The sequence below is a fragment of the Hemicordylus capensis genome, chromosome 1 (assembly GCF_027244095.1).
Source record: "Hemicordylus capensis ecotype Gifberg chromosome 1, rHemCap1.1.pri, whole genome shotgun sequence".
NCBI classification, from domain to species: Eukaryota; Metazoa; Chordata; class Lepidosauria; order Squamata; family Cordylidae; genus Hemicordylus; species Hemicordylus capensis.
This window is the reverse complement of record NC_069657.1, coordinates 315,771,146-315,790,866: the sequence shown is the minus strand read 5'-3', so window position 1 is coordinate 315,790,866 and position 19,721 is coordinate 315,771,146. Positions and strand designations below refer to the sequence as shown.

General features: G+C 42.4%; 1 protein-coding gene across 1 annotated transcript in view; it reads left to right on the top strand.

Moving 5' to 3' along the window:
- Positions 1–3,329: 3,329 nt before the first annotated feature.
- The window catches only part of CNR1 (cannabinoid receptor 1), a 67,562-nt gene continuing 51,170 nt past the window's right edge, over positions 3,330–19,721 (top strand). The window contains exon 1 of the mRNA XM_053287312.1: positions 3,330–3,361. The gene's annotated coding sequence lies outside the window, so the exon portion shown is untranslated. The remainder of the gene's footprint in view (positions 3,362–19,721) is intronic.

The following is a 19,721-nucleotide window of genomic DNA, read 5'->3' as shown; positions in this document are numbered from 1 at the left end:
TGAGAGTGCCATGGACAAGTAGAACCCTCTGTTGGTGCCTAACAGGAGCAGTGAATGCTAACAGGGAAAGAGAATGCTATATTTTCAGAAAAAGAGGTCCTTTTTCTGAGGCCTCTCTTTTCTTATGTTTCCCTGCAAGAAAGCTTAGAGGTAATCTTATAAATGTGGAGGAGGCAGAAGCTGTGTGCATCATAAAGGTAGTGAGCATGCACCCAAAATCAATGACAGAGAACAGGATGAGATGCAGACAGAACTCTCTCCTGCTATTAGCAATTACACATCACATGAAATTCATTATATCATTTTAGATATAATGAAAACACAGCTAAGAAGCCTCCTTCTTAAACACTAATATGGAAGCATACTCTGAGGCATACCTAGGTAATTTTAGAGCCTGGACCTAAAGGTCTTTGGAGCATGCAGTGCCAACCCTCCCTCGCCCAGCTGCAGGTTAAGCATCGCCCCCCTACACACACACACCTTGACACATGTAGTATTTTTAGCAAGTGAGTTCTTGAGGGCACAAACAGCAACTGAACTCATAAGAATGTAAGAATATAAGACAGGTATATTTATGCAAATATGCATTAACAGAGACATTTCAACACATAACAACATATTCCCACCCCACATATTTCTTTCCCCATCCCTCTCTCTGTCTCGAATGCACCCGGCACAGGTCACAATCACACTCAGCCGCCTGGCGCAGTGTGGGCTAGCAGCAACCACACCACCCAGGGCAGACTAAAGAGGATTTGGATGCCCCCAGGGGGTGTGGAGGCCCTGGACTTCAGCCCCAAGTCCAGGGTTAAGAACGACCCTGGATATACTGTACTGTAGGTAAGACCTACTGTATCAGAGTTGCCAGCACCTGAGTTGCCAGGACCTTTTGTTTTCTAATGGTTTTATTCTGTATTTGCTCATTGCTGTCATTGATGGCAACAGTAATGATAATAATTTACAATAACAGTGTTAATTACTTAGAAATATTAGAGTGACTGTAATCAATGATACTGTCCTACAGACTGACTCTGAACTGAGGTATTTAAGACACATATACATGCCATAAACTAGGTAATTTCCATCCAAGCTGCAACAGTTCCATTTTCTAAATCAACAAAGGTATGCAGAAGAGATACAGGTACAGTACGTACTATTTCTCTTTGAAAAGTTGACATTGACATGCCTTTATGTATATCAAGGACAAGGAAAAGCAATTGTAAAAAACAACAAAGAATACAAATTGTGCATTTGTATAACAAATCAATCTACATTAGAGTCATTTTAGCTGCAGGACACTTTTTCTTTTTAGAGGTATTGGGTGCTCGATAGCTACATATTTGAATTGAACTGATATCTGAGATAGTTTTACACCTACTTCAGAAAATGGAAGCATTCACTACTCCCTGTGCCATTTGGAGAATGTTCTGACTTTGATACTTCTGTACTCCTGAGACACAATTTATATACATTTGGTAAAAGGCTTTGTCATCTTATTTTTTTATCCCATTCCCTCAGTCCTTGGTGATTTTGTTTATTTTTAAGGCAGCTTTAAAAATCTGATATTTTGCTGTGCAGTTTTATGATGAAGAGATGATCTACATCCATTACTCTTCTATTGCTCAATGATGAAACAACATGTTAACAAAGGGAAATGCTTCTCATTCAGCTCATAATGCACCCTGCTGTTCAATTGGGACTGTAAAGAGTGTGCCTTAATGAAGGCAGGTGAGAAGGTGAAAAAAACTAATGAGGGTGTTCCTCTGCATTGAAAGATCACTTTGGAGCTTCACCAACTTCCTTTGTGTTAGGAGAATGCACAAATTAGGTCTGAAACCAGCATCCCCAAGGTCACAGAGGCCCTACTCTTTGCAGCACAGCCTCTTTCCTCCTTCATAACCAATTTTGCATCCTGCCATTTTAAAATAAGGTTTTAATTTACTGGTGATCAAGTGGGGAAAGGACACATTTTCCTTATCCTTTTTGGGGTGGGGGGTAGTGCCTAAGGAATGTGGGAGATCATGTGTATCAAAGTGTTCTATAGCACATGCATTGTTAAGGGAGTAGCTCCTGAACTGTTAGCTAGATTTAACTCCAGAGAACAACTTACTTTATGCATGTGAGCTGACTACTGCTCTTTACCTCTTAGACCCAGGACAAAGAGCTAGTTCTTACCTAAGCATTACTGAAGCAGACAGTGCAAAAGGGTTGTTACTTTGCAGAAAGCCAATTAGAGTTGCTGAATCCTGAAGTTAATGCTCAGAATGGAACCCCCACATCATGATTAGTACTAAGCTGAAACAGGAAAAGACATTAGTCCTACCAGATGTTAAGGAGTGCTCCTGCTTACAGCTTGAAAAATGGTGAGGTTGTCCTGCCCCACTGCTGTCACTCACCTGCTTGAGCCCGGTGCTTCCATAAGGGGTAACCTTTGGCGATCCAGGTTGCCACTCACAAAAGCACCAGCATGAATGGGCTGGCTGGAGGAATGAGTGAAAACATGGGGCGGGGCTTCCTCCCTGCTTTTGCAATTCTAAGTGTGAGCACACAGCTGGCACTCATAAGGTATGAATAGGGTGACTGTATTTCATGACTTCTTTCCCCTAGAACCTGCCCCACTTTTCAATGATCTTTCCAACCCCATTGTGAAAAGGTGTGGAGCTATTCATGATTGAAGGGCCAATCTCAAGGAAAGAAGAAGTGCACCCCCATTGCTGAGGTATCTGGGCTGATACTTGTTTGGCACAATTCAATCATGTCTAGTTGAGCAGTTGAGGCACATTGTAAATTGGGATGAATAGCCAATTGTGCATTCCATTGAAAGTAATGTTGTATGGATGGATGACATCTGGATGTGCATTTGAATACAAATATCACTGAACTGCAGTACATTAATTTGGAAACATTTTAATGTGAATCTTCATCCAAAATCTGTTCCAATTAGTCATGTGAAGCCATTCATGACTAAAGCTGGATAAGGGTTAACATCCAGCCATACAGTGTTAGCCAACAACGAAACCATCAACTCAACTTAGCAAGTCTCGGCTGATCATCAGAACTGCTGGGAGCTGTGCAGCTCCCGATGGCGAGCCCGCCTCTAAAATAAGGTTAAGGGAGTAAGCACTCCCTTAGCCCCATTTTTTAAAATCATCTGCCAGCCCCAGCTGCTTGCTGACTGAGGAGCTCCCAGCCAGCATCAGGGGAATCCCCATAATGCACTGCATACTAATGCAGTGCATTATGGGAGTTCCAGGGGCTGGGACAGAGCATCTCAACCCCTGACCCTCCATGCTGCCAGCAACTGCCGGCCATCTTGTGGATGGGTGATCTGCTGGAGAGAAGAGGGATTGTCTGAGGGGAGGTAAGTGTATACAAGCAGTATATTCCAGTGGGAAGGCCTTCTTTGCTCCAAGTGCAAAGTATATAGCCAAATCTGATTAGCTATGTTGTACCATTGTGTCATCATATTACATCTGTGATCCCTGATTAGCTGGGCTTACACAATGAAGAAGCCCTTTCATGAGAAAAAAAATCATTGAAGCAGCAGTAGCAGCAGATTGGGGAAACAATAACTGTCAACAAGAATGGGAAAAAATGAGTGGAAGACTGAAAGGAGGTTTGTTTGTAAGGCTCTTTCAGCACCCTCAAATCAACAACATTCACATTACAGAAATCAAATTTCATGAAAATTTGGCTCGGTATTAGCCATGATTTTCTATTGAACACTATTTTTTCCTCAGTGTATATGAACCAAGACTTAGAGTTAGTAGTAGCAGTAGTAAAAATTAGTCATGGTTTACCTTCAGATGTATCAGTCTCCTGTGTAAATGTATGGGGTGTAGGAGAGGAGTGATGGACCCTAGATGAGAAAAACACTATCACAAGGTCAACAAAAGAACAGAAAAACCCAAGTTAATAATAATAAAAACCACCCACTAAACAATAAAACTTTTTTTAAAATCCCAAATATACTTAGACCAGACTATTCTCTCTCTCTCTCTCTCTCTCTCTCTCTCTCTCTCTCTCTCTCTCTCTCTCTCTCTCTCTCTCTTTTCAATAATGGCAGTTAAACTGGTACACTATCACACTCCAGTCCAATTTAAAAGGACAAAGCAGAAATAGAAGACAGGAGAGATGAATATTGGGGGGACAGGATAGCTTCAGGGTATAGTTAATGATGGGAAAGAGAGACTAATGCTTGCATCACTGGTTTTAATTTGTTTCAGGTCAGTAGTGGTAGGAAGTCATTAACATACGATAGCTATTTCTTTTCGTATGAGTTTACTATCTCACTCTTTGTCCTAATAAACTGATCTCCCCATTAAAAAAAAAAAATCACCAGCCTAATTGGCACCTTTGTGGCAGTATCAGCACTCAAGCCTGCAGATATGTTGGCAATCCACTAATATGTATGCTGCTCCAATCACCTCTGCTGAAAAGTATGTGACTTGGATGATAGTGCTTTATGGTCTGCATCCTTGAACTATGTCCTTCATCATCCCAACCTGAGGCATATTGGTAGGCTGGAAAGAGACAGAAAAGCTGTCTATATCATTGGTGTGGTATTTCATTTCATATGGTTACTAAACATGAAAGTAACACATTGAGAGCTTTCTACAAAACTCAAATCCATGCAAAAAATAGAAAGCATTTCCAAATACTTTACAACATGTAAATAACTTCTTATTCAAATTTTTCTGTAATTAAGGCTAAAATCATATGCACACTTATTTGGGAGTAAGCCAGGTATTTTGATATATTTGCTTCCAAGTAAAGATGCATAGGAGAGAGCTATACATTATTCAGGGCAGATCCTGGATAGATTTGTCATTTTGGTGGCTGCTTAGTTATCCCGGGCTAACTGAACAATATCCCCTGCTAACTGAACAAAGAGGCACCTTGTAAAAGTGACTATTCTCTTATATTTAGCATGGGGAGAGCAACTGGCCCTATCCATCCTAGCACTGCATCCCTCTAGTGACTGTTGCTGGTGTCTATCTCAAGTTTCTTTTTAGACTGTGAACCCTGTGGGGACAGGGAGGCATTTTATTTATATACAAATCACTTTGGGGGCTTTTGTTGAAAAGCAATTATATACAGTATATTCATCATACTTATATTCTTTTTGTGGGTGTGCTTTTGACACAATAGATGGCAGTAAAGTTATCTCTAATCAGAACTGTTTTGGATTGGGTTGTTCTAGCTATTTCTATTACAAAAGCACTCAATGAGACCACCCACAAAAATAATCCCAAAATAATGTAAGTAAACAGGAATGAGAGAAATAGCTAAATGGCTAAACAAATAAAGAGTGGGAGGAACAAAGTGTATGATGGTATTATTCCCAATTTACAGATATGAAATAAAGCTGCTTAAACATGATTATTCAGAAGAAATGTCCCATTGATTCCAAGTGTTCATGCTTAGGAATTCAGACTAAAGCTCATTCTCAAATGGAGTAACAAACCTCTGAGATGGGATTCTGAACGCTGTTGTGAGCAATGACATCACAACAATGTTGGGCACAGTGCATTGAGATCATTCCTTACACAATCCCTACTGAAATAAATGGAAGCTTCACAAAAGCATAAATGCTACAACTGAGCAGCTTTTGTTCATGGGCAAGTGCAGAAAAAGGACCTTGTGGACTTTTTTCTGGCGAGAAGTTAGAGGGGAGGCCAACCTGCCATAAAATGATGTGAAGATGAGGATGAGATACAAGGCATTTTTGCCTAATTTTGTACATAAAGTCTGAAGCAGAAGTGTAAGCAGAAGGAACAGGTCACTGAAAGAAGCAGAACACCTAGAATGAACATGTTACCTTACAGATTCCACCTTTCCTTCTGTTGCCAGTTGCAGTAGGCAACCCAAATACTGAAGCAAACAGTCCATTGTTTAATGAAGATAAATATGCTTGGCCATTTTCATTAGAGGTGTGTTAATGCTGGAGCCCCCCTTCTGCTTAGATTCAGTAGAGCTCATGTTTTCCTGGCCTTTGGGGCATGGAGGAGCAGCATGTTATGTATAGTGAGTGGACTGGAAGAACCCCTTTGTGTCCACAGCAGCACTTTCTCTGTATACAATCCAAATGGCTCTTGCAGCAGCAGCAGCAGCAGCAGCAGCGTGAATGCTTTGAGGAGTGGGACTTTGAGGGTATTCTATCACTATGCATTAGATTAGTAGAAGAGCTGGTCTTGTGGTAGCAAGCATGACTTATCCCCTTAGCTAAGCAGGGTTCCATATGAATGGGAGACTAGAAGTGTGAGCACTGCAAGATATTACCCTCAGGGGATGGAGCCACTCTGGGAAGAGCAGAAGTTTTTAAGTTCCCTCCCTGGCTTCTCCAAGATAGGGCTGAGAGAGATTCCTGCCTGCAACCTTGGAGATGCAGTTGCCAGTCTGTGAAGACAATACTGAGCTAGATAGACCAATGGTCTGACTCACTATATGGTAGCTTCCTATATTCCTATGTTCCTAACTATACTGTGTAAAGGTCTCTGAAGCTATTCACATGATTGCTCAAAACCGGGCTGGGCTCCCTTAACCCGGTTTCGAGCAATCATGGGAATCACCGGGCTCAAGGGCAAGCCCAGTGGTTCTCTGGCAGCTAGCCTGCCTAACTACCCCTCACCCTAAATGAGGTTAATGGAGTGAGCACTCCATTAACCTTGTTTGTGTGTCAGCCGCAACTGCATGCAGCTGCGGCTGACACACTGGGGTGGGGGGGAGGGGGGACCCCAGAAAGGCACCATGCACTTGCATGGTGCCTTCCTGGGGTTCGGGGGGGCAGGGCACTGCACGGTGGCACTCCCATTCCCCCAACGCCTGGAGCTCCTGATGTAGCTTAGCTGTGGCCAGGCGCAGGAGCATCCAACAGGAGCAGCCACTCCCCGCACAAACCCCATCTGGTGCTTCACAGCAGTTGTGTGAAGCATGTCTTTAACTTTTACACAATTATACGGTGTAAAAAAATATACAAAGGACTATACTGGTAAAAGCCAGTTGTCTTTAACACACTGCAAGATGGATGGGAAATTCTAACTAGAATATAATTGTATGAACATTCAATTAGGAATGAATCTTCGTGAACTGAGGAGTAACTTCTGTGAAAATATACATAGGACTGAGCTGTAACAAGTGACCCCCCCCCCAGTACAGACTGATATGCGCTGCAGGTAGTTACAGCATGCCGTATTTTTAGTTACAGCGATTAAGTGCACTGTCCCCTTAAATACAACCCAGCCTGCAGCCTATCCACTCCCTCTATGCACACTGTCCAAGGAAAAACCCTGCCAGGGCTGTGCAAAGGACCTGCCAGGCACTGTACAAACTTAACTGGTTGTAAGTTACCAACATCTCTGTGAAGCCTGAATTCAGTAGCCAAGGTTCAACATACTACACAAGGCAAAGCAGAGAATTCTTGGCTGTTCCATGCCGCACTGTTACCAGCTGAGGAATTACAGTCTCTTCCACAACTCTTCCTCTTGTGTTACAACCCTTCTTCCTGCATTACAGCTGTGAACAGATAGATGACCTATGACTTCTCAATATATTCAAAACACTACACAAAAATATCCTGCCTCCTTTAGAATTATCTCCCATAACTAAGTGCTAAACAAATCACCTAACAAAAGAAAAAAGCAGTGAAGTAGTATATTTCTACAAAGCCCTTTGTTGTTATGTTGCGATTTAGAAATGAGAGGGAAAAAGAATTATCCTGCTGTTGGAATCTGTCCTCCTAGTTCAGGCTAAAGCTCTTTTAACGAACTGTGAACATAGAGGAGGAATGAGCCACTGAAAGAAAGCATGCCCTTGAGCTCTCTGTGTGGGCTGAGTCTGGTCTGTTGATATTCACAGAACATGTTTTACCTTACAGGGGGGAAAGGTGGGCCTTGATGTCCAATAGTTTTAATTTAAATTAAAAACAAGAAGAAATCTTGCAAGCAATCTCCTTTTAGAACAAGAATTAAATAAAAACAACTGGTCCCTGTAGGAGAAAAAGAAATATAACCACAAAAATATGTTCCGATGAACTGCAATGTTAAGTAAGGCTCTATTTTTCTGCACTCCGAGAATTTTGGAATTTTCAAATATACAGACACTCTTCTTGGGTGGGCAACTCCCCAGGCTTTCCTCCTCCAGGTCCTGATGCCATTTCTAAAATAAATGTGCTTCTCTTTTCATTGAAAATTGAATAATGGATTTATCATTAGCAAGAAGTTCATGGTTAAGTAACAGATAGTGAAAACCAGGATCTAATGGATTTAGCAAACTGCTTGGAATATGTACTAGGAAGTCTTCAATTCAGTTTCTCTTTCTGATGCTGAATTGCTATGTTGGTCTCAAATGTGTTCTTGGTTCAAAAAAAGTAGGCAATTTTATTGTCTTTCTTATTTGGAAATCTAATCTTTTGTTAAATGGAAATCAACCATTCAACAAAACGGATACAGTCCTGACTCTGCTGAAATTAATTCCCAAGTTCCCATTGACGTCAGTGTTATAAAAATTAAAAATAAATAACAATCAATGTTATTATTAATGTTAATAAATAAATAATAACTATCAATGTTAAATAACAACAACAATGTTATTGTGACCAGCACTACCCACTGGAATTCAGAGCACTTTATCCCAAATATATTAAACCATTTTTAAAACAATGGTTTATTTATTTATCATACTTTTATACAGCCTGATATGTACATCTCTAGGCAGTGTACAAAGTCACTGATTAAAATAAAATAAAAAAACCAATCACATAAAACAGTTATTAAAACAAATTATTACAATTAATTCTAATTAAAAGCCTGTGAAAACAGGTGAGTCTTGAGGGTCTTCCTGAAAACAAACAAGAGAAGATGCTCTTATTTCACCAGGGAGCATATTCCAAAGCCACGGGGCAGCCACAGAGAAAGCCCGGTCCCGGGTCACCACCAGATGAGTCGAAGGCAAATGAAACCAGATCTCTCCAGAAGATCATAACAGGCAGCAGGGTTCAGCACAAAGAAGGCACTCTCTTAAGAAATACTGGGCCCAGCCCGTTAAGGGCTTTATAGGTAATAACCATACTTTGCATTTTGCCCAGAAACATATCAGCAGCCAGGGCAGTTCTTTTAAAACTGATGTTATATGGTCCCTTTCTGTTGTCCCAGAGACCAATCTGGCTGCCACATTCTCTACCAATTGTAGTTTCCAGACTATGTGCAAAGGCACCCCCACATAGATTGCATTATAGTAGTGAAGCCTGGAGGTTACCAGCATATGTACCACTGTTTTAAGGTCATCTACCTCTAGAAATGGGCATAGCTGATGTATCAGCCAAAGCTGATAAAAAGTACTCCTGGCCACTGCCTCAACCTGAGAAACCAGGGAGAGCTTTGGGTCCAAGAGCACCCCCAAGCTATGTCCCTGATCTTTTGTGGGGAGTGTAACCCCATCCAGAACAAGCAGATCTAAATCATCTCTTGGTTCCCGACCCCCGACAGCCAGTACCTCCATCTTATTTGGATTCAACTTCAGTTTGTTATCCCTCATCCAGCCCATTACTGCCTCCAAGCAGGCATCTAGGGAAGATATGCCATTTCCTGATGCGGTTGATATGGCGAAGTAGATCTGGGTGTCATCAGCATATTGATAACACCCTGAATCAAACCTCCTGATGATCTCTCCCAGCGTTTACATGTAAATGTTAAAGAGGGTTGGAGACAGTATGGAGCCTTGTGGAACTCCACACGTTAGTTCTTGCTTTGTAGCACAACAGTCTCCAAGTGACACCATCTGGAATCTACCAGACAGATAGGAATGGAACCACTGTAAAACAGTGCCACTCAGTCCCAACTACCTCAGGTGGTCCAAAAGGATACAATGGTTGATGGTATCGAAAGCCACAGAGAGATCCAAAAGGATCAGCAGAGTCACAATCCCTCTGTTGATAGCCAATTGGAGATCATCCATCAGGCTGAACAAGGAAGTCTCAACCCCATAGCCCACAGGAAAACCAGTTTGAAGTGGGTCTAGATAATCTACATCATCCAAAACTGCCTGGAGCCAAGAGACCACCACCCACTCAATCAGCTTGCCCAACCATGGAAGATTAGAAACAGGTCTGTAATTAGGTACCTCGGGGGGATCCATTCCAATGCAGTCCCCCCCCCCAATGGTCTAATAATAGCCTCCTTAAGACAAGGAGGCATCCTGCCCTCCCTCAGAGAAGCATTTATAATATTTACCAGACTCTCTGATATGATTACCAGATGAGATAAGACAAGTTGGACAAGGGTCAAGAGAATAGGTTGTAGGATACACAGTCCAAAGCAGTTTGTCCACTTCCTCAGGAGTCACAAAATGATCCAATCTAATCCCATAAGAGGAGTTGCTGGATACCTCCACAGTATTATTATTATGTTGTTGTTGTTTACACAGTCAGACAGGTGTTATTGACTGGTTTGTTTTATCCAGACATCAAGTCCTTCCCAAGGACCTGGGATGGCTGAATTTTATTATTGTTGCTGTTATTATTATAGATATAGTCGCAGAATATAGGCTGTTCCCAGTAATGTTGTTTTTTGTAATTGGCTGATGGTGATTTCTGTGGCCCCTATGGCGTTGAGGTGCTCTTCAAGGTCTTTTGGAATTGCACCTAGGGCGCCAATTACCACTGGGATTATTTTGGTCTTCTTCTGCCACAGCCTTTCAATTTCAATTTGTAGATCTCTCCCCCCACCCCCGCTATTTCTTTTTCCTCTATTCTGCTATCCCCTGGTATTGCTATGTCAATTATTTTGACTTGTTTTTCTTTCTTCTCAACTACAGTTATATCTGGTGTATTGTGTGGCAGATGTTTGTCTGTTTGTAGTCGGAAGTCCCATAATATTTTTGCATCTTCATTTTCGACAACTTTTTCAGTTTTATGGTCCCACCAGTTTTTGGCTACAGGTAGCTTGTATTTTTTGCAGATGTTCCAGTGTATCATCCCTGCTACCTTGTCATGCCTTGGTTTGTAGTCAGTCTGTGCAATCTTTTTACAACAGCTGATTAGGTGGTCCACGGTTTCATCTGCTTCTTTACAAAGGCGGCACTTGCTGTTTGTGGTTGATTTTTCAACTTTTGCTCTTATTGCATTTGTTCTTAGTGCCCGTTCTTGTGCAGCCAGTATTAAACCCTCTGTTTCTTTCTTCTAGTTGCCATTCTTAAGCCATTACCCGGCCTTGGTGATGTTTGATTTTCCAGTTATATTGTGCAAATATTGACCATGCAGTGGCTTATTCTTCCATTTTTCTGCTCAGTTCTTGACTTGTTCTTTCTTGTAGGCCTGCTTTGTTTCATTGGTGTTGAATAGTTTCTCGTTATTGACCATTTGAAGTGCATCTTCTTCACTGTCCTTGATATATACTTCAAGGCCTCTTTTCTCCTCCTCTACTGTTTGATGGACTTGCAGCATTCCTCTTCCACCTGAGCTGCGAGGGCGGTATAGCCTATCGACATCGCTGCAGGAGTGCAGAGCATGATTGATGGTCATGATTTTCCTGGTCTTATGATCTAGCATCTCTAGCTCTGCCTGGGTCCAGTTTATTATTCCTGCAGTGTATCTGATAACAAGTATAGCCCAGGTGTTTATGGCTTATATGGTGTTCCCGCCATTGAGTTTGGACTTCAGGATTTTTCTAACTCTCCTGATGTATTCACTTCCAATTTTTCTTTTCACTTCAGTGTGTGCAATGTTATCAGCCTGGAGAATGCCCAAATATTTGTAATGTTCTTTCTATTCCAGGTTCTTGATGTTGCTTCCATTGGGCAGTTCTATTCCTTCTCTTTTTGTTAATTTTCCTCTGTTCATTATTAATACAGCACACTTGTCTAGTCCAAACTCCATTGCTATATCGCTACTGAATATACGGACATTGTTTAGCAGTGATTCAATTTCTGACTGGGACTTTCCATACAACTTCAGATCGTCCATGTACAGCAGATGGTTGATTTGACTGGATGTTTTAGATGTTTGGTATCTGAGGCCTGTTTTGTTTAGTATTTGTGAAAGTGGAGTCATGGCGATTACAAACAACAGAGGGGATAGTGAGTCCCTTTGGAAAATACCTCTTCTAATGCTAACCTGTCCAAGTGTCTCACCATTGATTAACTGTGTACTCCACATGCTCTTTGCTTTTTTAAAATAAATATCTGAATGTTTTTACTGACACCAGTTGTTTCTAAACATTTTAGTATCCATGTGTGAGGCAATGAGTCGAAGGCTTTCTTGTAGTCAATCCATGCAACACTTAGATTGGTTTTTCTTCTCTTGCAATTTTCTAAAATCATTTTGTCAATCAGCAGCTGGTCTTTTGTGCTTCTGGTGTTCAGGCAATTTCCTTTCTGTTCAACTGGAAGCTGCTTATTAGTTAATAAGTGTTGCATTATTTCATCTGCTATTATTCCAGTTAATAATTTGAACATGGTTGGCAGGCAGGTTATCGGTCTATAATTACTTGGAACTGCACCTTTTGCTGGGTCTTTCATTATGAGGTGAGTTTTCCCAGTTGCTAGCCATTGTTCAATATCACCTCCTTGCAAAATGTGATTGAACTGTTTTGATAGTTGTTTATGAAGGCTTCTTAGGTGTTTATGCCAAAAGCCATGCAGTTCGTCGTCACCTGGTGCAGTCCAATTTTTAATTTTCTTTGCTCTTTCACTTATTAATTCTGGTGATATTATTAGATCTTGCATTTGTTGGTTACATTTTTTGACCTCTTTCACCTAGCCTGCTTTTTTTATTATAATCTATTGGATTGTCCCATAATTTCCCCCAGAATTGCACTGTTTCTTCTTTATTTGGTGTTTCTATGTTTCTTGTAGTTTCTCTTTCTGAGCTTTGGTAGAAACATATCTGATTCGACTGGAATTGGAGATTCTGCCTGTGTTGTGTAATTCTGGCTTCCTATCTGCTAATCTTCTTTGACAGTGCTGTTATTTGCTGCATTATTATTTCCAGGACTTCTGTAATTTTCCTTGAATCTAGGTGGTATTTTTGGATCAGATACTGTTTGTTGTTTTCATTCTTCAGCTTCTTGTCTTTCATATCTTTCAATTTACTAGCATCTGATCTAAGCCTGGCGATTTTATTTTCTAATCTAATCTTCCATTTAGGTGATGTACTACTTTCTTTTTTTACAGGTCCACTGATCTTATATCCAAGCTCTTGTGGTGTTATTGTTGCTGCACTGTACATTAGTTGGTTTGTTTCTTGCAAATGTCAGTCATGTTTATTTACGGTCATTTCTTGCAAATTATTGGTTGTTATTTCTGCAAGTGCAGCATTTATATATTTTAATGGCTGAGCAAGTTTTTTTTGGCAACTGTTTTTAGAGCTGGAAGTTGAACCCTGGTGGTTGTTTGATTCATGTGCTCAGTTATTTTTTGCTTTAGTTCTTGTTGCTTTTCTGTTAAACGGCATTCGGGTTTTTGAGGTAAAGGCAAAGGGGAGGTTGCCTGGTTTTGATTTTGAAACAGTTCAGCAACAGTGGCATCCTCTATTTCCAATGCCTCCTCCACCTGCGCCTGAGCAATTTCTTCAGATAGTGGTAATTCTTCTTCCATATCTTAAGCCTGTGTTGCTCTTTGCAGTTCTTCCAGCTCAACTCCTGTGAATACTTTATTTCTTATTATGAATCTTCTCTGGTCTGCTAGCCTTTGTTCTGTTATTTCTGTATCTGGATGCTTCTCTTTCCAAATTTGGTACATTCTTTTTAAATAACCTCTTCTAGATGGACAAGACTTGTAATAGCAGATCATGATTTCCTTGTTGGCATTTTTCATATATTTTTTCCGTTTAAATGACGTTTCTTCCAGTAACCTTGCAGTCTCCAGCCCTGGTTGCTCAACTGAATATCCTGAGTCATGTAGCCCACTTGCTACCAGATGTCCAGGGACTCCAGCACCTGGCACAGTCCTTGTTGATCTGTGCGATGACCAATCCGGTATAGATTTATTAAAGTTATGTCTCACCATATTGTTGATGGGAGAGGCACTCTTCGTCTGGCTCCTCTGGTGAGACCTGTCCAGTATGGTTGGACCTCTGGCATAGCTCTCACCTTCCTCAGAGCACGCAAGCCCCACAACCACACCAAGGTAGTGCCTCACTGGGGGTTGTTGTTGTTGTTTTATTTATTATTTACATTTTAAAACCCACTCTTCCTCCAAGGAGCCCAGAGCATTGTACTACATACTTAAATTTCTCTTCACAACAACCCTATGTTTAGGTTAGGCTGAGAGAGAAGTGACTGGTCCAGAGTCACCCAGCAAGTATCATGGCTGAATGGGGATTTGAAGGTTTCCCCAGTCCTAGTCCAGCACTCTAACCACTACACCATGCTGGCTATCCAGTAAATGTGGAATCCAATTCAACCTGGATATGAAAGATGTTATCCACAAAAAAAGGCCTTTTAAAACATCACAGTGAGTGATTGATGGTTCCAAGTTTAAATTCAAGGGAGAGGGGTACATACTAGCCCCCTCACAACCCTAGACAACTGGATGTGAATTTGTAGAAGCAATGTGGGCAGAAAAGAACCACATCTTTGCCACCCACACTGCCAGAGCATAGATCTCCAAATGTACTCTTTGTTGTGCCCAATCAGATTCATGCCAAGTCTTCCTCCACTTGCGTTCTAGTTGTCTACCTTGCTGCTTCAGCTCCCATAGTTCATGCGAATACTACAGGGATGTCTTTAAAGCAGTTCAGAAAGGATACTTAAGAGTGATTGTGTCTACTGCTCTAGTGAGTTCATTATTCCATGTTTGCACCAGAGCATCGACAGAATCACTAGCAGAGCCAACCCTTCCAAGGCTTCTTGGAATCCTATTGGGTCCAGTAACCTCTTCGGGTGGAACAATCTAATAGGCCCTGCAGAGGTGGGTTGTGGCTGTAAGTTCTACCTTAACCAGATGGTAATCCGTCCATGACAATGGGGAGATGACAGCAGGGGCGTATGTAGGGTAGGGCAGGCAGGGGCACGTGCCCTGTGCACCACTTGAAGGGGGCTGCCATTTTTTAAAATTAAAAAATGGCTGCCAAAAACAAAATGGCCACCGCACATGCTCAAATGGCCTCTGTGAGGCCCTAGGCCACACCAGGCCTCGTAGAGGCCATTTGAGCATGTGCAGTGGCCATTTTGTTTTCAGCGGCCATTTTTTTAAAAAATTATTTTAAAAAACGGCTACTGCACATGATCAAATGGCCCCTGCGAGGTCCTAGAGGCCACTGGGGGGAGGGAACCTTTACAGACCCCTCCCATGGCCTTTAGGAAGCCCCCTGAAGGGGCTACAGGTAAAAATGATTTAAAATTTAATATAATATAATTCACTGTGCACATATTTAGTTTGGCACTATGTACAGAGAATCAGGGCTTGTGAATACTGAGCTGACGCTTATGACCTAGGATTGTATTCATTTGCTCTTACTCTGCTTCTTGTGATAAGTGAGTTAAATGTGATGTCTTAATAATATGGCTATTAATGGTGAGTTTGTCTTTGAATCAGTGCCTTAGTATTAAGGCCCACTGGGAGTTTCTTGCTCTCTTTCTCTCATTTTAACTGTCTTTCTGAAATACTAGAATATATTCCAAGCAGTGACACAGTTTACTCTGCATATCCTTTAATTATTTTCAGAGTATCTGGGAAAAACAAACTGAAACAAGCTCCACTGAAACAGCCCTTATTATTGTATTTATTTGCTGTTGTAACATGGGTGCCTGTGGGAATTTGTCATTATATGTGTAGTTTGGCTCTATCCTGCTTTGTGCCTCTGTATGTATTGCCTTTCTCATTGTTCATGGGATCTGTGGTTTGTTTTGAATAATATGGCACACATGTGGGGGGGGGGGAGAGGCAAGTTTTGTCAATTTCTTTTCAGCCTTCTATGCCTCCTAAAAACGTGTCCCTGAAATTTGCAGGACCCTTAGGGACACATTTTCAGGAGGCATAGACAGGGCTCCAGAAAGAAGGCGGGAGGGGTGGGGTTCAGTAAAATCTTTCCTCTCCCTTTGCACATGTGAAACATTATTCAGCATGTGCAACTCTAGTCTGGGTGTCAGCTGCTATGTTCAATGGGAATTACTCCTAAACAATTGCTCATAGGCTTGTACTCCTAAAAGTTGCTCATTTCAGCAGATTGGGGTCAACATGTTTAGAACAAGTCAAGTACCCCAATGATGAATTATTTAGAACTTTATTTAACTCCTACTATCTGAAGAAGTGCCATTTTGGGATTTTTACCAGTATATTTAAGTCAGCTGCCATCTTCTTGGTGGACAACTCATTGGGTAACTCATTATTACAGCAAACCTGTGAAAGTTTAATCACACTTTGCAAGTGGGGAATTTAGACTGAACAAAAGGTAACTTGCCAAAGTTTGTTTATGGCCAAGCTAGAATTTAAAACCAGATCTTTGTGATCCATCTTTATATACACGGGCCCACATAGTAATTATCTATTACATACAAGTACAAAAAGATATTCTAGGTAGTGAAGGTATACTTCAATGTCCTTAGGCAGCTTTCTACAGACTTTCTATTCCTGCCTGACTTAATAGATCTGAGTAGTGCTGAATATAAATTCTACATTTCTAGATTCCGAGTTTTCCAGATTTGCTTTTGTGACACAGATAGGAACACAAATGTGCATCCCAAACACAGAGATGTGCAGAGTTGTTGGGGCACAAACACATTAGAGCAGTGCTCTGCTATGTCAGTCAGCTATGTACACTGCAAATGCAATTTTCCCTTCCTTTTTCACCAACTCCTACTATCAGAAAAGCCAGATGCAAAGTTGCACTGGTGTACCTATGCCAGGCAGGAACAAAAAGTCTTTAGAATGCTGCCTAAGAAGCAATGCTTCCTTCTCATCCTTGGCAGTGCTGCAAATGTGCCTTGATGAAACTCTACTACACCAGTTTGGAAACAGGAGGCCACTCTGAAGACACTGAGCTTGGGGTCTTCTCCAAGTGCTGGTGATAGAAATCTGCTTTACAGTAACACTGAGTGCCAGTCCTAAGCATGCCATTGACAGATCACTGATCCATGAGATCACTGATCCATGACTGCTGACCTGACATTATTTAGCACTATATAGCACATTTTTATTCATGACATCACTCTGTAACCATGCTTAGGGAAGGGCAAGCACAAGTAAAGTGTGGTGGTATCCATCATATTTAATGTATTATACTGTTATCTTCCTTTAGAAAGCTCCGAGTGGTTTATATGGCAGGGCGTCCAGTGATTTCCCACTGAGACAATGATCAAGTCAGCATCTGCTTAGCTTTAACAATGCTACTGCATTCAGAACTGATGGCTAAAAGAGTGACATGACCCCAGAAGTTCCTGGCCCAAGTTTTGCCTCTTCCCTAATAATATCTATTATCTCTTAAGAAACTGAAAGAAAACAAGGCACCATACAGAATAAAAAAGAATTAGCAATGGCAAAATTGCCTGCAAGCTACACAGGCTAGTTGAGAAGATACTGTCCACTAGCCCTGCCCACCACACAATAAAAAACAATGGTATCCATGTCCCGCTTCCCTCCACCTGTGCTGTCCCATGTGGATTATATTATTTAAATCATATGATTAGAAACTGTTTTGCCCTCTCCGCTAGAGTATGTGGGAGCAGAACAAGGGGGGGGAGCATATGCATCCTTGTTTTTAATCACATGTTGGGTGGGGCTGATGGACAATATTGTCTAAACTGGTCCAAGTGAGGAAAAGGAAAGAAGAAGGGAGAGAGGAAAGACGATAGAGAGAAAGTAATATCTAGTTAAAGTTTCAGCAAATTACAGATGGCTGAAGGAAACAGATGTCCCGAGGTGGTGCTTCTCAAAGAGTGCAAGGAGTGACTGACTGATCCCACAAGGTGGTGTTGGATACACGATTATTTTCCAGTACCAACCCCCACTGCATAACAATATTGACCTACCCTACAGGGTTATTATAAAAGATTATTTGAAATATTGTCTGCAAAACGCTTTGAATGGAAGACTCTGAAAGCATTATAAAAATACTAAGCTTAATTATTTATCAAGTGATCTCGGGCCATTCAGCATATAACCGATCATTTATTAGTAGGGATAAAATGCCAGAGCGTGGGAAGCCCAGGATAAAGTGTTTTCAACCTTGAAGTGGTGTAGTTGTTTATACTGATCGGTGATAACAAGAGACACATCAGGGACCAAAAAGTGGAACAATAATATCTATTACAAAAACCTCCATTCTGCTTCCACCACCCCAAACTAGTCCACACTCTATGCTCTTTGTTTCTGATCAGTGTGGAGCCGAACGGAGATCGGAGGCCTGACGACATTGTAACTGGCTTTCATTAGCATCCCTCCCGAGCCTTTCCTTCCACCTGCTGGTGCAACAGCCTGCCTCGCGCCCTTCGCTGGCCTCCCGATAGCCCTGAGTTCAGTCGCGCGCCTCCCGGAGGGGCAGGGCACGCAGGGGGAGGGGCGAGAGAGGAAGTAATCCGGCTCTCCTGGTACTGGCTGGAGACACTCCAGCCGGAGAGGAGCAATTCTGTGGTTATAATAAAACCTATAAAGCTCTGTCTGTGTGTGTGTGTGTGTGTGTGTGTGTGTGTGAGAGAGAGAGAGAGAGAGAGAGAGAGAGAGAGATTGGGGGCGGGGGGCTGCGAAGAGGTAAGATGGGGCGGGGGGCCTCAGAGAGAGTGCCGGAGGGCAGCAAACACCAAAGAAAAACGTCACCTCGAGTAATATACCGAGAAGGCAGGAAAGTGCGGCCCCTAAGAGACGGCCATCTCACTCCACTCAAGGGGGAAAAAATTAATGCAATTCCAGAGAGAAAACTGCCGAGAAGATAAGGGCAATTATTATTATTATTAATAATTTAAAGCCTCTAACCCGATGAACGTGGGGGTGGGGGAACAGCTTTGTAAAGAAGGGTTAGGAGGAGGGGAGGAACAAGAGACCTTGCCAGTAAAGGAAGAACACAGGTCTTGCTCAGGAGGACACCGGGAGCCTCAGGAGCCTCAAGTTGTCTAGTTTGAAGTGTAAGAGTGTGTGTGTATAACCACCATGAAAACAGCCGCCCTCTCCCACCCACCCAAAGCACGCATAGGATATGTAAATATCCCAGTGCCTACAGTGCGGCTCCAGTTCCTCTATCGAGGGAACGAGCTCTGCTGCTAAGCACTGATTTACAGACTGACTTCTGCTCCCCCTCCCCACAGCGCGCCTCAGCCCCGCAGCGCGAACAAGTGTTGCTTCTAACCCATCTGTCCCTGTCCACCCCCGCCCCTTCACCCATGCTGCTCGCAGCAATGGTTTCAGCCTTCGGGGCGCTGCAGCCGTGCCACCACAGCGAACGACGAGTCCCTTTCAAAGGCCACGGCACTCTGAGGTGCCGGGGGGGGGAGGGGAGCGTACACACAGCATGCCTTGCTCCCTCAGAGACCTCCTTGAGTAGTCCAAGGGAAGCACGATCTCTCTCACGCTGGCTTCAGCCTGCAACAATTGGGCAAGCCACCCTTCCTTATCCCACCCAGACGTCAATAGCAGCGGCGTGTCCCTCGGCACTCCATCAACCACTCCGCCCTGTTCACCAAGCTCTCTTGACCTTTCCGTGCCCAGCACAACCCCAACGACCTTCTCTCCCCTTCATACCCACTTATTTTCCCTGTGGGAAGAAGAAGAGCATCTCTTTCTCCTTCAGAGCGAAC